This window comes from Pan paniscus, chromosome 6 (genome assembly GCF_029289425.2).
Source record: "Pan paniscus chromosome 6, NHGRI_mPanPan1-v2.0_pri, whole genome shotgun sequence".
In the NCBI taxonomy this organism is placed as follows: Eukaryota; Metazoa; Chordata; class Mammalia; order Primates; family Hominidae; genus Pan; species Pan paniscus.
This window is the reverse complement of record NC_073255.2, coordinates 192046268-192066576: the sequence shown is the minus strand read 5'-3', so window position 1 is coordinate 192066576 and position 20309 is coordinate 192046268. Positions and strand designations below refer to the sequence as shown.

The window sequence follows — 20309 nt, the reverse complement described above, 5'->3', positions numbered from 1 at the left end:
CATGATCCTGAGGTATGGGCCCAACGTGGAATTCAGGGCCCTACTGGGATGAGGTGGGAGTTGCCAAACGTAAGTAGACTAGAACGGCAGAACACAAGCAATGTGAGTTTTCACACAGGTGGGAGGCAGAGCACAGGGAATCAGAACTCCAGTATATAAGGGGACCTGCACGGAAGAAGGTGACAACAGAGATGGTGTGTTGGTTATGAACAGGGAAATTGATCAGATATATAAATATATGAAGGGTGATGGAGCTAAGTTTCTCACTGTGCAAATAGGGAGTTACTTACATGAAGAAAAAGCTAAAATTAACCCTATGGTGTGTTACTAGAATAAAGAATCAGAGTGATTGCACTAATGGTTTTTGATAATTGTATTTCATTGTAGGAGTAAATGTATATGCAAATATGTGTATGCCTATTTTTGTATAGCTCTGTGTGTGTGTGTATGTGTGTGTGTTTCCTAACTGTCCACCAAGAGTGCCCTGGACACAGCAGCCCATCTTGAGCACACCCAGCACCTAGACCTTGGTTTCTAAATACCACTTTTCAAAAGGAACCAGTATTACTTGGAAAAACAACTGATTTCAGGGCTGGGGCATGGAATTCGCAAGATCAGCCTGGAACATCTTGTTCCCTCCAAAAATCAAGGAAGTGCTTGAATAGTGATAAAGATATGTCAAAATGACACAGAAGTGAGATTTAATAGGCCAAAGCAGAGATGAGATGAGCATCAAATTAAATAATGAGAGTAATAGACTAAAAACAGGAAAGCTTGTGTCTATACAAATATTGATAAATAATAAATTGAACTTTATATGGAAACAGTATATCAAAATAGTTAAGGTGTTCCTTCCTAGAAAATGTGTATTAATTACATAGTAGAAAAGAATAATTTTCAGTGGAAAAGCCTCTAAAACCACCCTAACTGATCAAAGTAAACATTTTCAATAATGGGATAAATAAAAGTTGCCACCTGATATAATACAATAAGAAGAGTACAGCATCACTTCTGTGATCATCCTGTCAAAGATACCTAACCAAATCTAATTCTGAAGAAAAAAGGACAAACTCAAATTGAGAGACATTCCAGAAAATAATTGGCATGTAATCTTCAAAGGTCTAATTATGAAAGTCAAGGAAAGACTAAGAAAACATTTCAGACTGAAGAAGAAAAAGACATCACAACTAAATGCAATAAATGATCTTTTCACTCTTATTGGGACAATTTGCAAAAATTGATAGGGTCTGAAGGTTAGATGGCAGTAACACACCAAGTTAATTTCCCGATTTCAGTGATTAATACGCTGCATGTAGGAAGAAAGCCTTTGTGGTAAATACACACTACATACAGTGCTTGTGGCTGATGGGGCATCTGCTCAGCAACTTGGTCACAAATGATTCACAAAAAAAGTTTAATTTTACTCTTAAACTTTCTACGGGTTTGTAATGCTTCAAAAAAATTAAAGAGGAAAAAAAATCAAACACTGTTCAAAATACAGTTGTTAAAAAACCCAAAGGCAAAATTACACAGATGAGACAGAATTGAGAGAATTTGGGAATTAAGGGTAGACAAAAAAATTTCGCAGAATATAACACAAAGAGGAAAGGAGATGAAGGATGTGAATGAGAGGTTTAGCAATTGAGAGACTGGAATGAGGATGCCAAACACGTGATATAGCTTGAATGTTTGTATTCCTCCACCCCAAATTCATTTGTTGAAACCTAATCCCCAAATGTGACAGTACTTGGAGGTGAGGTCTTTGGAGGTGAATAGATGAATGAGATGAGTGTCCTCATAAACCCCCAAGAGCTGCCTTGCCCCTCCGGCTGTGTGAGGTTAGAGTGAAAAGATGGCCACCTATGAGGAATGGACCTTCACCAGACACTGAATCTGCTGGCACCTTGATCTTGGACTTCCCCACCTCCAGAACTGTGAGAAAGAAATTTTGTTTATAAGCCACACAGACTGTGTTATTTCATTACAGCAGCCTGAAGGACTAAAACACTATGTAAAAGTGAGGTTCCAGAAGGAGAGAATAAAAAGTATAGAGGAGAGGCAATATTCGAAAAGATGATTTCACATGATTTTTAAGAATTAGTGAAAGACATAAATCCAAAGATTCAGGAAGCATAACAAGCATGGGGTAAAAAAAAATAAAAAGAAATCCACATCTAGACGTGGTGAAACTAAAAATTTTAATAACCAAAAAAGAGAAGATATAAAAAGCAGCGAAAGAGAAACTTCCACCTCTGGCCATGATGGAGGACTGAGACAGGCTTCTCACTTCACAAACAACTTGAAAACTGGACAGATTTGGAAACACTCTTTTCAGACACTGGAAGACAGGCAGTCGAGGACCATGATCCCTGAGAGAATGGCAACAAACGAGGTGGGCCTTATGATAACCCAGCTTTCTGGATTGTGAGGCAGGAAGGGGAAATTCAGGCAGAACACAGTGGTCTTAATGATTTGGGGCCACAGGGATGACAATTTGTAGGTGCTGGTGTGGGACATTTGTGGGTTGCAGTACTGGAGATGAGGGAGCTAGGCAGAGAAAGAGTTCTGGAAATCTGCATGGAGTCACCTTGAATATGTTGCTGTAGGGTGAAACTCCACGAGGATAGACAAAGTAAATCGGGAACAACCAGAAAGCTAGAGTAAAGGTTACTCCAGAATCTCCTAACAGAGCTTTAGAACAATCCTGGAAGGGAGTATGCTGATCAGCAGGTAATTTAATGGCCTGCCAGAACAAAGTCCAATATTTTTTAAGACAACCAAATTCGGCACTCAATAAAGTAAAATTGATAAAAGTCCAGCATCCAATCAAAAATTGCTACTGAAGTGAAGGAGCAGGAATATATGACCGATACCAGGAAAAAAATTGATCAATAGAAATAATATGACAGAAATGATGGAATTACCAGGCAAAGTATTTCAAACAATTATATACATATGCTCAAGAATTTAAGGAAAAACAAGGCCATAATGAAGAAAGAAATAGATAGGAAGTGAATATTTTAGAGCTGAAAAATACAGTATTCAAAATAAAATGTTCAATGGGTAGAAATAAAAGTAGTTAGAAATTTCCAGTTTTATCTCATAGACGTAGAACACTGGATAAAGTATCACTGCCAAGATTACAGCAAAAAGAACTGTAGCTTTCTTGAGCCCATCAGAAAATCAACATTGCAGAACGACCAAATAACTGGAAATCTAGGGAGAGACACCTCGGAAGAAAAACAGGACCTGAGCATTTGCTTACCTGGGAGAGAAACAAATGATGCCATATGTGTGGGAAATAAGAGTCAGCTAAAACGTTTAGAATGAATGTCTAAATACCATGTGTGAGAGTATGAAGTCCCTTGGGGCTGCAGAGTAGAGAGGTTTGCCTCCTCTTGCAGGCTTCTTGTTCATGAACTCCACCAGGTACTCAGAGGAAAGGTGGGAGAATCCTGAGAAAGTTCCTCATTATGTTGTTTGAGGGAGGGAACAGTGTCCACTCGAGAAACTCCATTGGTACACACCTCTCTTATCTCACTTATGGAAAAAGGCCTTCAGGGAGAAAGGCCACAAAAACCGTGGCCTTAGGGCAATGGGGAAGCCCATTTCCATTGTGCAAAGGGGACAGAAAAATAAAAAGCTCTACCCTAGGAGAGGATCAGGGATACCTGCCAAGCCCAACACTGCAGCTGGTGGGAGAAGTATTTTGAAGTCCACATCCCTGAGACCCAGACACTCCCTGTGTAAGAGGATGCTTAAACAGAACATCAGAGGATTCTGATCCTCTCCTATCTCCTGTCACCAGAATAATAGATGTCAAGTAAAAATGACAAAATACAGTTGGGAGGCCCACAAGAGACTGCTTCTTTCAGGACTACAGTGCAAAGAGAAGACCCAAAGCCCAGAGGAAGCGCAGACACTGAGAAAACAATCTTACAAATGAGCCCATGTTCTAAGTACAAGGTGTCGCTGGAGGAATTTGGAGCCTTTTGTGCACAGAGGATAGCTGTGGCAACAACAAATATCTCACTAAGCCCAACTCCTGAATAAGATAGCAAACTCATACTAACAACCTACTAGACAGCAAGATGTGCTCATCTCCAATCATAGAAAATATTTACCATAGTATACACTATCACTAAAAAAAAAAAACGAGGTTTCCAACAAAAATTCAGTGTACAAAAAGGAAATGCTAGAAATGGAGATGCTAGAAATCAAAAGCACAATGATAGAGGTGAAGAATGCCTTCAGTGGGTTCATTGATACACTTGACATGGAAAGAATAAGTTACCTTGAAGAAATATAAATAAAAATTATCCAAACTGAAGCAAAGAGAAGAAGGAGTGCAAGAAACAGAGCAGAGTATCTATGAACTGTTCAACAACATTGAATGGTCTAACATATGTATAGTTGGAAGAAGAAGAGAGAAAGGAGTGGAACAAATGTCTGAAGAACTAATTTTTTCAAGATTTATGACAGGCGCCAAAACATAGACCCAAGAAGCTCAGATAACACCAAGCGAGATAAACACCAAGACACAAGCAAACAAGCAAAAGCCCCCATATCCAAATATATCATGTTCTAATTGCTGAAAAAGAAACATTTTCTCTTTTCCTAGAGAGGAAAAGAACAATAAGAATTATAGCAGCTATCTCATCAAAAAGCTTACAAGCCAGAAGACAGTGGCATGACCAATCGTTTTTGTACTGATGGAAAAACCTGTTGTCAGAAACAGTTACCCAGCAGAAATACCTAAGGAGCAAAAATGGAGGGAATTCATTGCGAGCAGACAAGCTCTACAGGAAATGTTAAAAGAAGTTTTTTAGGCACAAGGACTATGATAACAATCAGAAATCTGGTTCAACACAAAGAAATGATGAACACGGTTGATGATGAGTGTGGTTGAAATTGCATATATGACGGTAACATTTTTCTCCCTGTTTTTAATGCTCTGAAAGATTGATTGGAGCAAAAATAGGGAAAATGTATTGTGTGCTTAGAGCATATGAACAAGCGAAATGCATGACAATAATACAAAGGATGAAAGGGAGGAAGTGGTCATATGTTGCTATAAGGTTCTTATACTACACGTGAAGAAGTACAGTATAATATTTGAAAATAGATGCATAGTAATTAAAAATATAAATTGTAAACCCTAAGGTGACCACCAAAAAATTTTTTAAAGAAAAGTGTGTGTGTGTGTGTATATATATATATATATATATACACATACACACACACTTTTATATATATATGTGTGTTTATATATATGTTTAGGAAAGATAAAAGGAAATCATTTTTAAAAACTAACTTAATCCAAGAAAAAAAGAAATAACAAATTAAATAAAAAACAGCTAACAAGATGGTAGGTTGGAATCCAACCATATCAACTCAATTTCTATTGAATGTGAATGATCCATACACACACAACAGTCCTAACACCAAAAAAGTGTCAGATTGCATTAAGATGTAAGAATGAAATATAGGTTCTCTATTACTGTGGGAGGCTGAAGCAGGCGGATCACTGGAGGTCAGGAGTTCAAGGCCAGCTTACCCAACATGGTGAAACCCCATCTCTACTAAAAATATGAAAAAAAAAAAATTAGCCGGGCGTGGTGGCAGGCACCTGTAATCCCAGCTACTCGGGAGGCTGAGGCCAGAGAATCTCTTGAACCCGGGAGGTGGAAGTTTCAGTGAGCTGAGATGGTGCCACTGCACTCCATCCTGGGCGACAGAGTGAGACTCCATCTCTAGAAACACAATTTAAAGATGTAGATAGGCTAAGTGAAAGGAAAGATATGCCATGCAAACACTAATCAAAAGAAACATTGTCTTCCATGTAACCCATTAGAATAGCTGTTATCAAACAGATGAAAGATAACAAGTGTTGGAGAGGACATGGAGAAAAGGGAACCTTTGCACACTTGGTGGGTATGTGAATTAGTACAGCCATGATGATCCAGCAATCCCCCTACTGGGTATATGCCAAAGGAAATGAAATCACTATGCCAAAGAAGTGTCTGCACTCCCATGTCCATCGCAACATTATACGGTTGTATATACTGTAGCCAAAATATGAAAGTAACCTAAGCATCCATCAATGGATGAATGGATTTTTGAAAATGTGGTACATGGCCAGGCACAGGTGGATCATGAAGTCAAGAGATTGAGACCATCCTGGCCAACATGGTGAAACCCTGTCTCTACTAAAAATACAAAACTTAGCTGGGCATGGTGATGCATGCCTGTAGTCCCAGCTACTCGGGAGGCTGAGGCAGGAGGATCGCTCAAACCCAGGAGGCAGAGGTTGCAGTGAGCTGAGATCGCATCACTGCACTCTAGCCTGGCAACAGATCGAGACTCCGTCTCAAAGAAAGAAAAAAAAAGTGGTACATATACACAAAGGAAAACTATGTAGCCATTAAAATAAAAGGAACTCCTGTCATTTGTAACAACATAAATAAATCTGGAGGAGATTAGGCTAAAGTGAAATAAGCCAGGCACAAAAAGACAACTACCATATGATCTTACTTATACGTGTGTGGAATCTAAAAAGGTGGAATTTACAGAAGCAGAGAGTAGAATGGTGATTACCAGAGGCTGGGGAGTGAGGGCAGGAGGTTGGAGAAATGTTGGTCAAAGGATACAAAGTTTCAGTTATACAGGATGAATAAGTTCAAGAGATCTATTGTACAACGTGGTGGCTATAGTTGATAACAATGTATTGTGTTCTTGAAAAATGCTGAGAGAGTAGATTTTAAGTGTTCTCACCACAAAACATAAGTATGTGAGGTAATGCATGTGTTAATTAGCTTACTTTAGACATTTCATAATGTATTATACATATTTCAAAACCACGTTGTACATGAGAAAGATACACAATTTTTGTCAATTAAAAATAAGTTAATTTCTTTTTAATGTTCCAGTAAAAGAATTGGCTGGTTGCAGTGGCTCATGCCTGTAATCCCAGCACTTTGAGAGGCCAAGGCAGGATCACTTGAGCCCAGGAGTTCGAGACCAACCTGGGTAAAATAGTGAGATCTCATCTCTACAAAAAAAAAAAAAAATTAAATAGCCAGGCATGGTGGTGTGCACCTGTAGTTCCAGCTACTCAGGAGGCTGAGGTGAGAGGATCACTTGAGCCCAGGAGGTCAAGGCTGCAGTGAGCCGTAATTATGCCACTGCACTCCAGCGTGGGCAATAGAGAGATGTCCTGCCTCCAGGGGGAAAAAAAAAAGAATCATGTTAAAGTGACACTAACTTCAACCAGATCATATTGCAGTTTTACATTCCTGTGATTCATTGATTCATTTTGTGTTGATTTCCTAGTGTGCTTCTCACTTCAGGTGTTCCAAAGCCTCAATACTCTTAATGCAAAAAAGAAAGAGAGAGAAGGAAAGAAGAAAGGAAAAGAAAGAAAGAAAACAAACTAGAGTGTCTACAATATGGGACAAAGTAGACTTCAAAACAAGTAATATTATCAGGAATAAACAGAGACAAGATAAAGGGGCTGATTATCCAAGAAGACATAAAATCCGTAAATATGTATGCACCTAACAGAGATTTGAAATACATGAGACAAACTGATAGAACTAAAAGAAGAAATAAAAAAATCCATAGTTATATTTAGAACTTTAACACTACTCTCTCAGTAATTGACAGAACAAAATTCAAACCTTTTGCTCTGTGAAAGACACTGTTCAGACAAGGAAAAGGCAAACCACCGATTTGGAGAAAATGTTTGCAAATGAATCTGATGAAGGACTTACATTTAGAATATATAAAGAACCCTTACAACTAATAAAATAAGAAAACAATCTTTTAAAAGGAGTAAAACGTCTAAACAGAAACTTCACCAAAGACGATGTACAGATAGCAAATAAGCATGTGAAAGACTTGAACATCATTAGTCATTGTGGAAATGCAAAATAAAACCATATTGAGATACTACACACCTGTTAGAAGGGCTAAAGTTTTAAAAACTGACACTATCAAAGTTTCAGGAAGGACACAGAGTAACTAGAACTCTTAAACATTGCTACTGAGAGTGCAGCATTTGTACAGTCACTTTGGAAAAGAGTGGCAGTTTCTTATAAAGTTAAGTGTATTTACCCCAGCCTGGGTGACAGAATTTACACCAGCCTAGGTGTATTTACACCAGCCGGGGTGACCCTGTCTCAAAAAAATAAAAATTAAAAAAGCACATTTACCAGCCAGATGTGGTAGCTCACACCTGTAATTCCAGCACTTTGGGAGGCCAAGGGAAGAGGATGGCTTGAGGCCAGGAGTTCAAAACCAGCCTGGGCAATATAGTGAGATGTCATCTCTACAAAAAAATTAAGCAAAATGCACAGGATATCCATACATGGAATGTAACTCAGGAATAACAATGCGTGATCTGCTGATTCACACAACGTGAATGAATCTTGAATGCATTTTGCTGCAGATCCAGAAGGCTACGTGTTACATGATTTTATTTGTGTTCTGAAAAAGGCAAAACTGTGGGGATAGAAAACAGATCAGTGGTTGCTAGGTACTGAGAGTGGAGAGAAACTGACTACAGAGCATCAGCTCAGAGAATTTGGGGGCTGATGAAAATATCCTATGTGGTACTGTGGCAGCAGATACATGACTATATGCATTTTTCAAAGCTCAAAGAACTGTGCACCACCAAGAATGAATTTTACCGTATGCAAAGCTTAAAAACATCAACCAGGATGTTGGGGGAGTTCAAGATGGAGCACAGACTGTGAGTCATGGACGGACTGTGTTCCTCGTGTGCCGTAACCACACGGAACACAGTGGAGAAGAAGGGAGCTGAGCCACACACCTTTGGAAACAGCATGTTGAATCGACACGGCAAGTCTGAAGACGGAAGGAACTGTGCATGAACAGTGTACTCTAGTTGGTAATGTCTTTCCTCACAGGGGTATGGATTAGCAATCCTGAAAGCACTTTACACATATACTGCACTTGAACAAATAAGTAATTATAGTTTAAGTAATGAGAAGAAGATTTCACACTGTCGGAGAAAATGATTACAAATAACCAAAGGGAGAATGCTGGAATGAGCCTTGAAGTGCTGGGTTTGAGTTGGAGATAGGAGTATGGGGCTCAGGATTACACAAATATGTATACAGATACACACATACAGAAATACATTTGGATGTGTATTCATATATTATACATGGGTTAGTATACATGCATACATTTCATAGCTCTGGTTATGACAGGGCCCAGGAGCAGCGACCATACCTAGATCGGGTTTTCTAAGTAAACAGAACCAAGGCTCTTTGGAAAAATGGCTGATTCTGGTTCTAGGACTGGGGCAGAAGAAATGCAAAATGAGCCTGCAACATTTTATGGTGCCATCAGGTAAAGTGTTAAAAAAAATATAGTAGGAGCATGTCAAAAAGACACAGAAACCAAACCACTGCTCTCCTGGTGGCCAAAGCTAGAATAATTTGAGCAAGAAAATAAATCACAGTAGTATTGGAATGTTACACAAAGACTAAGATAAATATTTGTGAATTGATTTGTAAAACGATTGAATAAATCATAAATGGAGAAGAAGGACAGCTCTTCCTTAGAAAAGGATTCCAATTAATGAATGTGAAATGAATGAGGGAAATAGAGAATCACAACATACCACAGGAATAGATGCTATAAGATCTGCAGATATGCACGGAGATTAGTGCAGGAAATTTTAAAGAGATGAATGTTTTCATAGCCTAAGTAGCTCTCCAAAAAATACTTGACTGTGGAGGTTTTAACTTATGTCCAAAATTTTTTGATATTTCTCCCTCCAGAAGAGCTTAATTCCCCTCCCCTTAAATATGGGCTACACTTAATAATTCACTTTAGTAGAGTATATAAAGGGGAAATTACTGTAGACTAGAAAAACTTAGAAAACTCTACTTCAATGTGCAGACATATTGATATCATATATGCCCCCCAACTCGTAATACAAGCACTTACTTGCCCTTCCCATATCCTCTCTCCCAAACCTGTAATCTTAGTTAAATCACAAGAAAACATGAAACAAACCCAAATTGAGGAACAGTGTACAAAATCCCTGACCTATACTCTTCAAAATTGTCAAGGTTATGAGAAACCAAAAACAAAAAGATGAAGGAACTGTCACAGATTGGAAGAGACATAACAGATAAAATATCCTGAATTGGGTCTTGGAATGAAAAACAGACATTAGTGGAAAAACAGTAATTCCCAATCAAGTCTGTAATATAACTAATAGTATTACATCAATTTATGATGGTTTCCTAGTTTTTACAATTATACCACAATTTTGTAAGACGTTCACCTCTGAGAGACAGGTCAGAGGGCATACTGGAAACCAACTATCTTTGAAACTCTTCGTTAAGTCTAAAATTATCTTGAAATAAACAGTTAAAAGCATATTAGACAATGCAGAAGAAAACGTGGGCACAATAGAAACTTCTCAAGAAAAACACAGAAAGAAAAGACTTAAAAAATGAACAGAGCATGAATGACGTGTAGGACAATGTCAAGCAGTCTCACATGTGCATAAGTGGAGCCGCAGGGAAGCATAGGAAACAGAGACAAATCCCAACACAGATAATGGCCAAAGCTTTTCCAAATGTGATAAAAATCATAAAACTGTAATTGAAGAAACTCAACAAACTGCAAATAGAATAACCACACAGGAAGCCACAGAGCACATCATAATCAAATTGCTAAAAGTCAGGGGTAAAGCAAAAATCTTTTAAAAAGTGAGAAAGAAGACATTATATACAGAAGAATAAACATAAGGATGACTGCAAACTGTCAGAAAGAGTGCAAATTTCATGTCAAATGTCTTTATTGGTTAATTCTATCAAACATTCAAGGAAGTAGGAATATACAAACTCTTCCAGAAATGCAGAGGAGAAGAAAATACTTCCTAAATCATTTAATAATATCAGAATTACCTTAATATCAAAACCAGAAAAAGACATCACATAAAAGAAAACAATAGACCAATATCCCTCATTAACATAGATGCAAATATCTTTTTTTTTTTGAGATAGGGTCTTGCTCTGTTGCCCAGGCTGGAGTGCAGTAGTGCGATCATTAGCTTACTGCAGCCTTGACCAGCCAGGCTCAAGTGATCCTCCCACCTCAGCCTCCAGATTAGCTGGGACTAGAGGCACATGCCACCATTCCTGGCTAATATTTTAATTTTTTGTAGAGATGGAATCTCCCTATATTGCCCAAGCTGATTTTGAACTCCTGGGCTCTAGAAATCCTCCCACCACAGCCTCCCAAAGTGCTGTGATTACAGGCCTGAGCCACCTTGCCTGGCTGATGCAAATATTTTTAATAAAGTACTAGTAAATTAAATACTGCAACATATAAAAACAATAATACATTGTGACTAAGTGAGTTTATCCCAGGAATGCAAGGTTGGTTTAATATTCACTGTCAATTCATCGTAATAACAGAAAAAAGAGAAAAACCATATGAACATCTCAGTGGATGCAGAAAAATTACTAAGAAAAATTCAAAGTATATTCATGATAAAAGAAACTCTTAGAAAGCCAAGAATGAAAGGATACTTCCTCAACCTAATTCAAACATACAGTAAAGGCCACACAAGGGTGGAAGCAATGCTTTCCATCTAAGAAAGCAAACAGCGCAAGGATATCTGCTCTCACCACTTCTGTTTACCATTGTATGATGCAAGAAAAAAAAAACATATCATTGGAAAGGAAAGGGAAGCTGTTGATATTCACATGTGACATAATTGTGTATATAGGAAATCCCAAGGAATCCTCAAAAGGGAGATCTATGAGAACGAATAAGTGAATTTAGCAAAGTTGAAGGATACGAGGTTATTTTCAAAAGTTAGCTGTATTGCTATGTACTAGCAACAAACATAGAAACAATTTAAAAATGTAATTTAGAATAGCATCTAAAACATGAAATATTTAGGATAATTTAATAAATAATATTTAGGAAATGTAATAAAATGTATGCAAGGCCTATATACTATAAACTTCAAAGAATTGCTGACAAAAACTAAAGGAGACCTAAAGAGATGGAGAGTCTGTGTTGTTTGGAAGACTCAATGATGTTTAGGTGTCAATTTCCTCCAATTAACTAATCAATTAATCAACAGTGCAGTCCAGTCAAACTCTCTGCAAGCTTTTATGAAGAAATTAGAAGCTGATTCTGAAATGTATGGAAATGCAAAGACCTAAAATAACCAAAACATTTCTTTTCTGTGTGTCAGTTGCATTTTTCTTTTTTTTTTTTTTACTTATACTTTAAGTTCTAGGGTACATGTGCACAATGTGCAGGTTTGATACATAGGTATAGATGTGCCATATTGGTTTGCTGCACCCATCAACTCGTCATTTACATTAGGTATTTCACCTAATGCTATCCCTCCCCCAGCCCCCCACCCACTGACAGTCCCCAGTGTGTGATGTTCCCCTTCCTGTGTCCAAGTGATCTCATTGTTCAATTCCCACCTATGAGTGAGAACATGCAGTGTTTGGTTTTCTGTCCTTGTGGTAGTTTGCTGAGAATGATGGTTTCCAGCGTCATCCATGTCCCTGCAAAGGACATGAACTCATCCTTTTTTATGGCTGCATAGTATTTCATAGTGTATATGTGCTACATTTTCTTAATCCAGTCTATCATTGATGGACATTTGGGTTGGTTCCAAGTCTTTGCTATTGTGAATAGTGCCGCAATAAACATACGTGTGCATGTGTCTTTATAGTAGCATGATTTTTAATCCTTTGGGTATATGCCCAGTAATGGAATTGCTGGGTCAAATGGTATTTCTGGTTCTAGATCCTTGAGGGATCGCCACACTGTCTTCCACAATGGTTGAACTAATTTACACTCCCACCAACAGTGTAAAAGCGTTTCTATTTCTCCATATCCTCTCCAGCATCTGTTGTTTCCTGACTTTTTAATGATTGCCATTCTAACTGGTGTGAGATTATATCTCATTGTGGTTTTGATTTGCATTTCTCTGATGGCCAATGATGATGAGCATTTTTTCATGTGTCCGTTGGCTGCATAGATGTCTTCTTTTGAGAAGTGTCTCTTCATATTTTTTGTCTGCTTTTTGATGGGGTTGTTTGTTTTTTTCTTGTAAATTTGTTTGAGTTCTTTGTAGATTCTGGATATTCGCCCTTTGTCAGATGGGTAGATTGCAAAAATTTTCTCCCATTCTGTAGATTGCCTGTTCACTCTGATGGTAGTTTCCTTTGCCGTGCAGAAGCTCTTTAGTTTAATTAGATCCCATTTGTCTATTTTGGCTTCTGTTGCCATTGCTTTTGGTGTTTTAATCATGAAGTCCCAACCAAAACAATTTTTAAAACTAAGGTCAATGTTGAGGCACATATAGTATGTTTTTCCAATAATTATTATAAAGGTACAGTATTCCAGACAGTGTGGTATTGATAAGAGCAAACACTTCAATCAGTGTAAAAAAAATAGTATACATTCCAGGAGTAGACAGACACATGGATGGCCAATCGGTTTTCATCAAAGTTATACATGTAATTCAATGGAGAAAGGAAAGTCTTTTCTGTAAATGGCCTGAAACAACAAACCTTAACCATTACTGCACCCCACATGCACAAAAATCAATATGAGATGTACTGTAGACCTATGTTTAAAAACAAATACTATAAAATTCTAGAAGAAATCCCCGGGGAAAAATTATTTATAACATTTGGGTTGGCAAAGATTTTTTAAAACAGGATATAAAATATACAAACTATGAAAGAAAAATGGAAAAGTTGGGCTTTCTAAAAATTAAAAACTTCTGCTCTTAGCTGCCATTAAGAAAAGGAGGAAGCAAGTCACACAATGGAGGATATATTTGTAACACATATACCTGATTAATGGCTTGTATCCAGAACACATTGATAAGAACTCACATTATAGGACAATCTACTTTTTTAAGTGGGCAAAAGATTGGAACAGCCACCTTACAAAAGAAGATACATCTGTGGCCGATAAGCACATGAAAGATGTTCAACATCATTAATCATTAGGGTAATGCAAATTAAAATCACGTTTAAATTCCAATATACATCTACGAGAGTGACTAAAATTAAAGTCTTAAAATACCAACTTTTTCCAAGGGTGTAGAGCAACTGTAACTCACATACCTTTTTAGTGGAAATTTACAATCATACGGCCACTTTGGAAAACAGTTTGATTTTTTAATAAAGTTAAGATATACTTACATGTGACCCAGCAATTTCACTTCTGTGCATTTATCCAGGAGAAGTGAAAACGTATGGCCACAGCAAAGACTCTTTAAAACCAAATGTTCATAACACCTTCATTTATAATGGCCTCAGAGTAGAAACAGCCTAAATATTTGCCAATATGTGAATCAATAAACTGTAATGTATTTATACAATGGAATATTATTTAGTAATATAGAACATGCTACTAATATACACACAACATAGATGAATCTCAGAAATATCAGGCTTAGGCAAAGAAGCAGCCAGACTCGAGAAAGTGCATAGAGCAACTAACAAGTAATTCTAAAAAGGCAAAATTAATTTCTGCTGACAGACAGCAGATTACTGGTTGCCTGGGAAAGGGCGCAGTTTTTGTTGTGATGCAAATGTTCTGTACCTTGCTTGTTGTAGCCTCACAAGTGTATATAAACTTGCCAAGGCTTATTAAATCATATAATTAAAATGTGAGCTATTCATTGCATATGAATTATTCCTCAGTGAATTTAAGTACTGTATTTTTACATTTTTAATAGGGAGAACTATCTGATCACCTACCACACGACGACAATTAGACTCATAAAATACTTTTTAGTAGCAAAAACAGAAGCTAGAGATAGAGGAATAATATCTTCAAAGTACTGAGAGAAAGAAATTGCCCACCAAAAATTAGGCATCCCCAAGCACTACCTTTCAATAGTGAGACAAACTAAGGACACGTTCAGATGAACAAACAATAGACAGGGAGTGGCCTGAGACGCCCTGAGCTTGCGGCTGGTGTCTGAGCAAGGACAGGCTTGTGGAGGACTGGGCCTTAACCTGTGAAGTCTGCACCTGCTCTGGGTAGCTCGTGGCATAAGTCGTTGCAGCTATTCACCAGAAGATTCTGTAGTAAATGCAAATACAGATTTAGAAGGTGTGGGGTAGGGCCTAGGATTCTGCCTTTCAAACAACCTCCAAGGTGATTGTCATATCCTGTTAATAGCAAGAATATGTGCTATTTTCAGGCCTGACCTCCTGTGTTGCCTTCACACTTTTTGTATTTCCTTGGCTTCATTAGATGGAAAATTCTGGAGAAGGGCTCCAAAGTCCTGGGGATGGCAGAGCTTTGGGATGGAAGGAGACTGGGCACCTGAATGACTGTGTGGAGCAGAAATCCCTGTGTGTCCTTTCCCTTCCCCCCAGTCTGCACTGGACTCTTAACATGTGTAAAAAATAAACCTTTTTAATGTTACATCACAGATATTTGGAAATGTTTACAGCATTTTTGCATACACAGATTAAATCAGAAGGAAATATTTTTATGTTTATTGAAGAACTTGTTTTAAAAAGATATAAAAATGGTAGTAATAAAACATTTTAAAAATCCATTATATTAAAAATAAGAGATCTTGCATTTATCAAAAGACATAAGAAAAAAATTAAAAGACAAGGAACAAATTCAAAGAAGATATTTACAACATATATTTCCAATGAAGGATTAGTTTACAGAATGCAAGGAAGTCCAACACATCAATAATAAACAGCAAACAAAAAAATAGAAAAATAGTACAAAATACAGATAGACATTTCACAGAAAAGGAAACAAAAGGACTCCAACATATTTTGAAAGATTTTCAACCTCATTAGTTGAAATGCAAATTAACCCACTAAATTGACAAAATCTAATAGTAACAGTTAATTGCAACATGGACCAATGAGAACACTAATACACTATGGTTGAGAATGTGTATGGATACAGCCACTGTAGAAAACAGTCTGACGCCACCTTCTACTGCGGATTCATGACCCAGAGTCTAGTCCTAAGTGCATACCCTAGAGAAACTCTAGAACTTAAGCTCCAGGGGATATTTATAATTATATTCATAGCAACTGTAAGAACAAGAAATTGTAAATAACCTAAACGTCCATTCACAGGAGATTGTATACAATTGAATACATAAATTCTGGCATATTCATACAATAGACTAGCACATAGCAGTGAAAACGGGTGAACCAGAGATACTCCCAACAAACTGGATGAGTGTCAGAAACATAGTTATTTATTAAGTGAGAAAGTCCCAGAAGACCAGGAGTGAACCCTAATGTGATCATGGACTTCTGGCTATAATGATGTGTCAAGGGCTCAGCAGTTGGAACAAATGAGCTGCCCTGGTGGGGGACGCTGATAATGGGGAGACTTTGCCAGTGTTGGGAAAGGTGGGGATATGGGCAATCTCCACACCTTTCTCTGAATTTTTCTGTGAGCCTAAAACTGCTCTAACAATACTAAGGTTTTTTTTTTTTTTCCAAAAGTCTCAGAAGTGTATTCTATTTCATTTTTGTGCTCAAAACCAAGTAAAACTAAGCAACATATTGTTTAGGTATGCAGTCCATGCTATTTTTTCCTGATCATGGCATCTCCTCTGCTGGGTAAGTATTATATGTTTTTTTTTTTTTTAAGTAATTTTATTCTCAGACAGGGTTCACTCTGTTGCCCAGGCTAGAAGGCAGTGTCCTTGACCTCCAGAATTCAAGCAACCCTCCCACCTCAGCCTCCCGAATAGCTGGGACCACAGGTGTGTACCGCCATGCTTGGCTAATTTTTTGTTTTTGTTTTGTAGAGACGGGGTCTCCCTGTGTTACCCAGCCGGGTCTTGAACTGTGGAGTTCAAGTGATCCTCCTGCCTCAGCCCCTTCAAAGTGTTGGGATTATAGGCGTGAGCCGCTGTGCCTGGCCAAAACTAATATTTCTAAAAGCAAGAGCATAGTAAACACAAATTAAGGAAAGCGTCTGCAAAGGAGTCTGGGGAAGGGGATAGAGAAAAGAGCCCCGCGGGAGACGCCACACACTGGGTCATGTTCTAGTTTTCAAATAGGATGCAGCGTTCGCAGCGTTCATCCTATCACGTTGGTGTTTTGTTTTGTTTTGTTTTAGAGAGACAGGATCTTGCTCTGTCACTCAGGCTAGAATTATAGGCGTGAGCCGCGCCTGGCCTGTCATGCTTCTTAATTTACCTGCATGTTCATATAATCTGTTGAAATATTATATTATGTATTATATATTTTATATCTGTACTCCACTTTGGATATTACGGCTCTATGGCAGTTAATTCATACATCAGCATTTCCCAAAATGTGGTCCATTTTAGAAATTTCCATCAAAATTACTTTTGAGATCTTGTCAGAATGCAGATTCCTGGGTTCCATGCTAGTTTACTAAATCTTAATTTCCAGAGATTGGCTCAGGAAATCACTTCCCAGGTGCTTTGTATGTTGTTTAACATGTGAAAACCACTTCCCTGGGTGTTTTAGGTTGGGAAACAGGGCTGTTTGGTCTGCTTCCTCTCACTGTTCACACTGTGCACCTCTATTATGGACTCAAATATTGCTGTTTAGGAGCTATTTCCCTAATTTTATTTCACATTTCCAAAGCTGTCTATTTCCCTAATTTTATCATTTCACATTTCCGGAGTCTAGCTGGACGAGGTATTGAGGAAACTTTTCTGATCTGCTGAAACCTCAGGATGGACATTCATGTTAATGGCAAAGTGCATTTGAGGAAGAAAGTGAGGAAAGGAGTGGGCAACATAGCCAGCCCCGTCTATACAAAAATACAAAAATTAGCCAGGTGTGGCGGTGTGCACCTGTGGTCCCACCTACTCGGGACGCTGAGGCAAGAGGATCACTTGAGCCCAGGGAGGACAAGGCTGCAGTGAGCCGAGATTGCACCACTCAAATGATCCTCCTGCCTCAGTCTCCCAAGTATCTGGGACTACAGGCACACTCCATCATGCCCAGGTAATTTTTTTTTTGGAGACGGAGTTGCTCTTGTAACCCAGGCTGGAGTGCAGTGACACTATCTCTACCTCCCAGGTTCAAGCAATTCTCATGCCTCAGCCTCCTGAGTAGCTAGGATTACAGGCGCCTGCCACCACACCTGGCTAATTTTTTATATTTTTAGTATTTAGGGTTTTGCCATGTTGGCCAGGCTGGTCTTGAACTCCTGACCTCAGGTGATCCGCCCGCCTCGGCCTCCCAAAGTGCTGGGATTACAGGTATGAGCCACTGCACCCAGCCCATACCCAGCTAATTTTTAAAATTATTTTTGATAGAGATGGAATCTCACTATGTTGCCCATACTGATTTCAAACTCCTGGCCTCAAGTGATCCTCCCACCTCAGCCTCCCAAAGCGCTGGGATGACAGGTATGAGCCCCCTGCCCAGCTTCAAATGTCTTAAAAGCAGAAAGAAACATTCAACTGCAGCTCTGAGACTTTGGGTCTGTGTGAAGTGAGTTCAGGTCATGCAGGTGAACTCCTGGGGCAAGCAAAGGACAGACAGCACAGATCAGAGTCCTGGAAGAGGGTGCCGGTGCACAGACCTCGCCTGGCCAAGGCAGAAAGGCTGAAGAAGCTGTGGCTTGCATTGAAATGGCACCCGTTCCCAAGGAGCTCATTCATCTTATTTTGTTGACAAATCCTCATTTATTCACACACAACATCTATAGGATAGGGGGCAATTGGCCTCACCTCACAAGTGAGAAGGCCAGGAGGATGCAGAGAGGCTAATTGCTAGTCTGAGTCACAAAAGAGTGAATGGTCCTGAGCCATTTGTCCTGACCCAGTCCCGAGACCTGCGTGTGGCACTGTATCTGGGCCACAGGCCCTGTGCCTCTCCTAGGACCTCAAAACAAGAAGACAAACCTTTCTTTTCTCAGAGTGCACCTGTGCATCTCTCTCTACTTTGGCCTGAAGCCTCACAAGCCGTTTTCACAGTCACATTCCTCTGCACACGTAGGCGTCTGCAGTGCAACCCTTTTGAGGGATCTGTTACTATCACTTACCAAGAAAGAAATGTCAGAGTCATCCTTTGTCCCAATTTTTACTTCTCTGTTATTAATTTCAGTCATAACGAATTCTCTTTTTATGGTGCTTTTTTCCTTAGCCTATCTTTTTTCATTATTAACAACACTTTATAAAGTCATTAAGAGGATGCCATCCTAATGCATAGTAAGAGTAAAATACATCATACAAATTGAGTGATTTTCGATCTAAAGATGTCGATTAAATAATGCGTTTAGTAATGGAAACCATAGAGAAATGGTCATGCGGATTCTTTTAGGATCTGAGCTGCTCCTCAGAGAGGGTCCCATTTAAGTACAAATATGCACCATGCTGGCTTATGAAACAAGAATGTTTTCCCTTTGCTAATGATGACTTGTCATGTGACACACACATTATTTGTGTTATTCTGGTGAGATACTGTTTTCGGTCATGCTCCAGAAGCATATTTAAAGTCTTACTCTAGAGACAGGGCTTACTCTTGGGGAGCTACCTGCTCCCGCAAGTGTCTCACGTTCTTCCTTTGTTGTTTTACAAATGGAAAGCAGGGAGATAAAACATCCTAGGGTGGTACTGAGGATGGTGGAGGAAACCCATCTCAGACACCTTCTTCATGCCTCATGCCGCCCACACATGAGATAACTTCAGTAGAAGTGTTTTGCATGCTGCAGAGAGCTGTATAAAATTACTGCACAATGTTAATAATAGCGTTGAGATTGTGTAAAAGCAAATAAAATATTGCTTCTGAACATGGGAATGTTAAATCTCTTTCTAAGTTAAATCTATCTGCTTTTGAATATAACTCATCTTTTACCATTTGTCCATATTACACCTTTGCTTCTAACATTATTCAAACTTCCATCTTTTTCTTTCTAACATTGTTTTATTTTTCTGAGTCCAAATTGTGTGTATTGCCTGAACATTCATTATTCTTACATCCATGCTCCCCCTATGCCAACTCACCACCAGTTACTAGCATGTGTCCCTTCTGCCTTTGGGCTGCCTTCCAGGGGGTGAGTGTATTTGCTTCTCGTTAACATTGGATGTTCACCTAGCAAACACACGTTGAGATATTCCAGGCCTGGGGCTGGGCAGTCGGGGCACAAAAGTGAATACAAGACTGTTCCCCACTACAGGGAGTCTCAGTTGAGCATCAACCAACAGCCCTCGGCAGCTGATGTTAGAGCAGCCCAGTCATGGAGCGAATCTGCAGGATCGAGTTATTAAAACATGTTCTTATTGAAAG

The 20309-nt window shown here is 38.8% G+C and overlaps 1 protein-coding gene across 2 annotated transcripts in view; it reads left to right on the top strand.

Annotated features, from left to right (window-relative positions):
* CNPY1 (canopy FGF signaling regulator 1) overlaps positions 1-20309 on the top strand; it is a 153809-nt gene that overhangs the window by 15830 nt on the left and 117670 nt on the right. Inside the window, exon 3 of one of the 2 annotated variants that reach the window (XR_004672719.3) lies at positions 16844-19808. The exons of the other annotated variant lie outside the window; for it this stretch is intronic. The gene's annotated coding sequence lies outside the window, so the exon portion shown is untranslated. Of the gene's footprint in view, positions 1-16843; positions 19809-20309 lie in introns of those variants that run through there. 2 annotated transcript variants of the gene reach the window in all.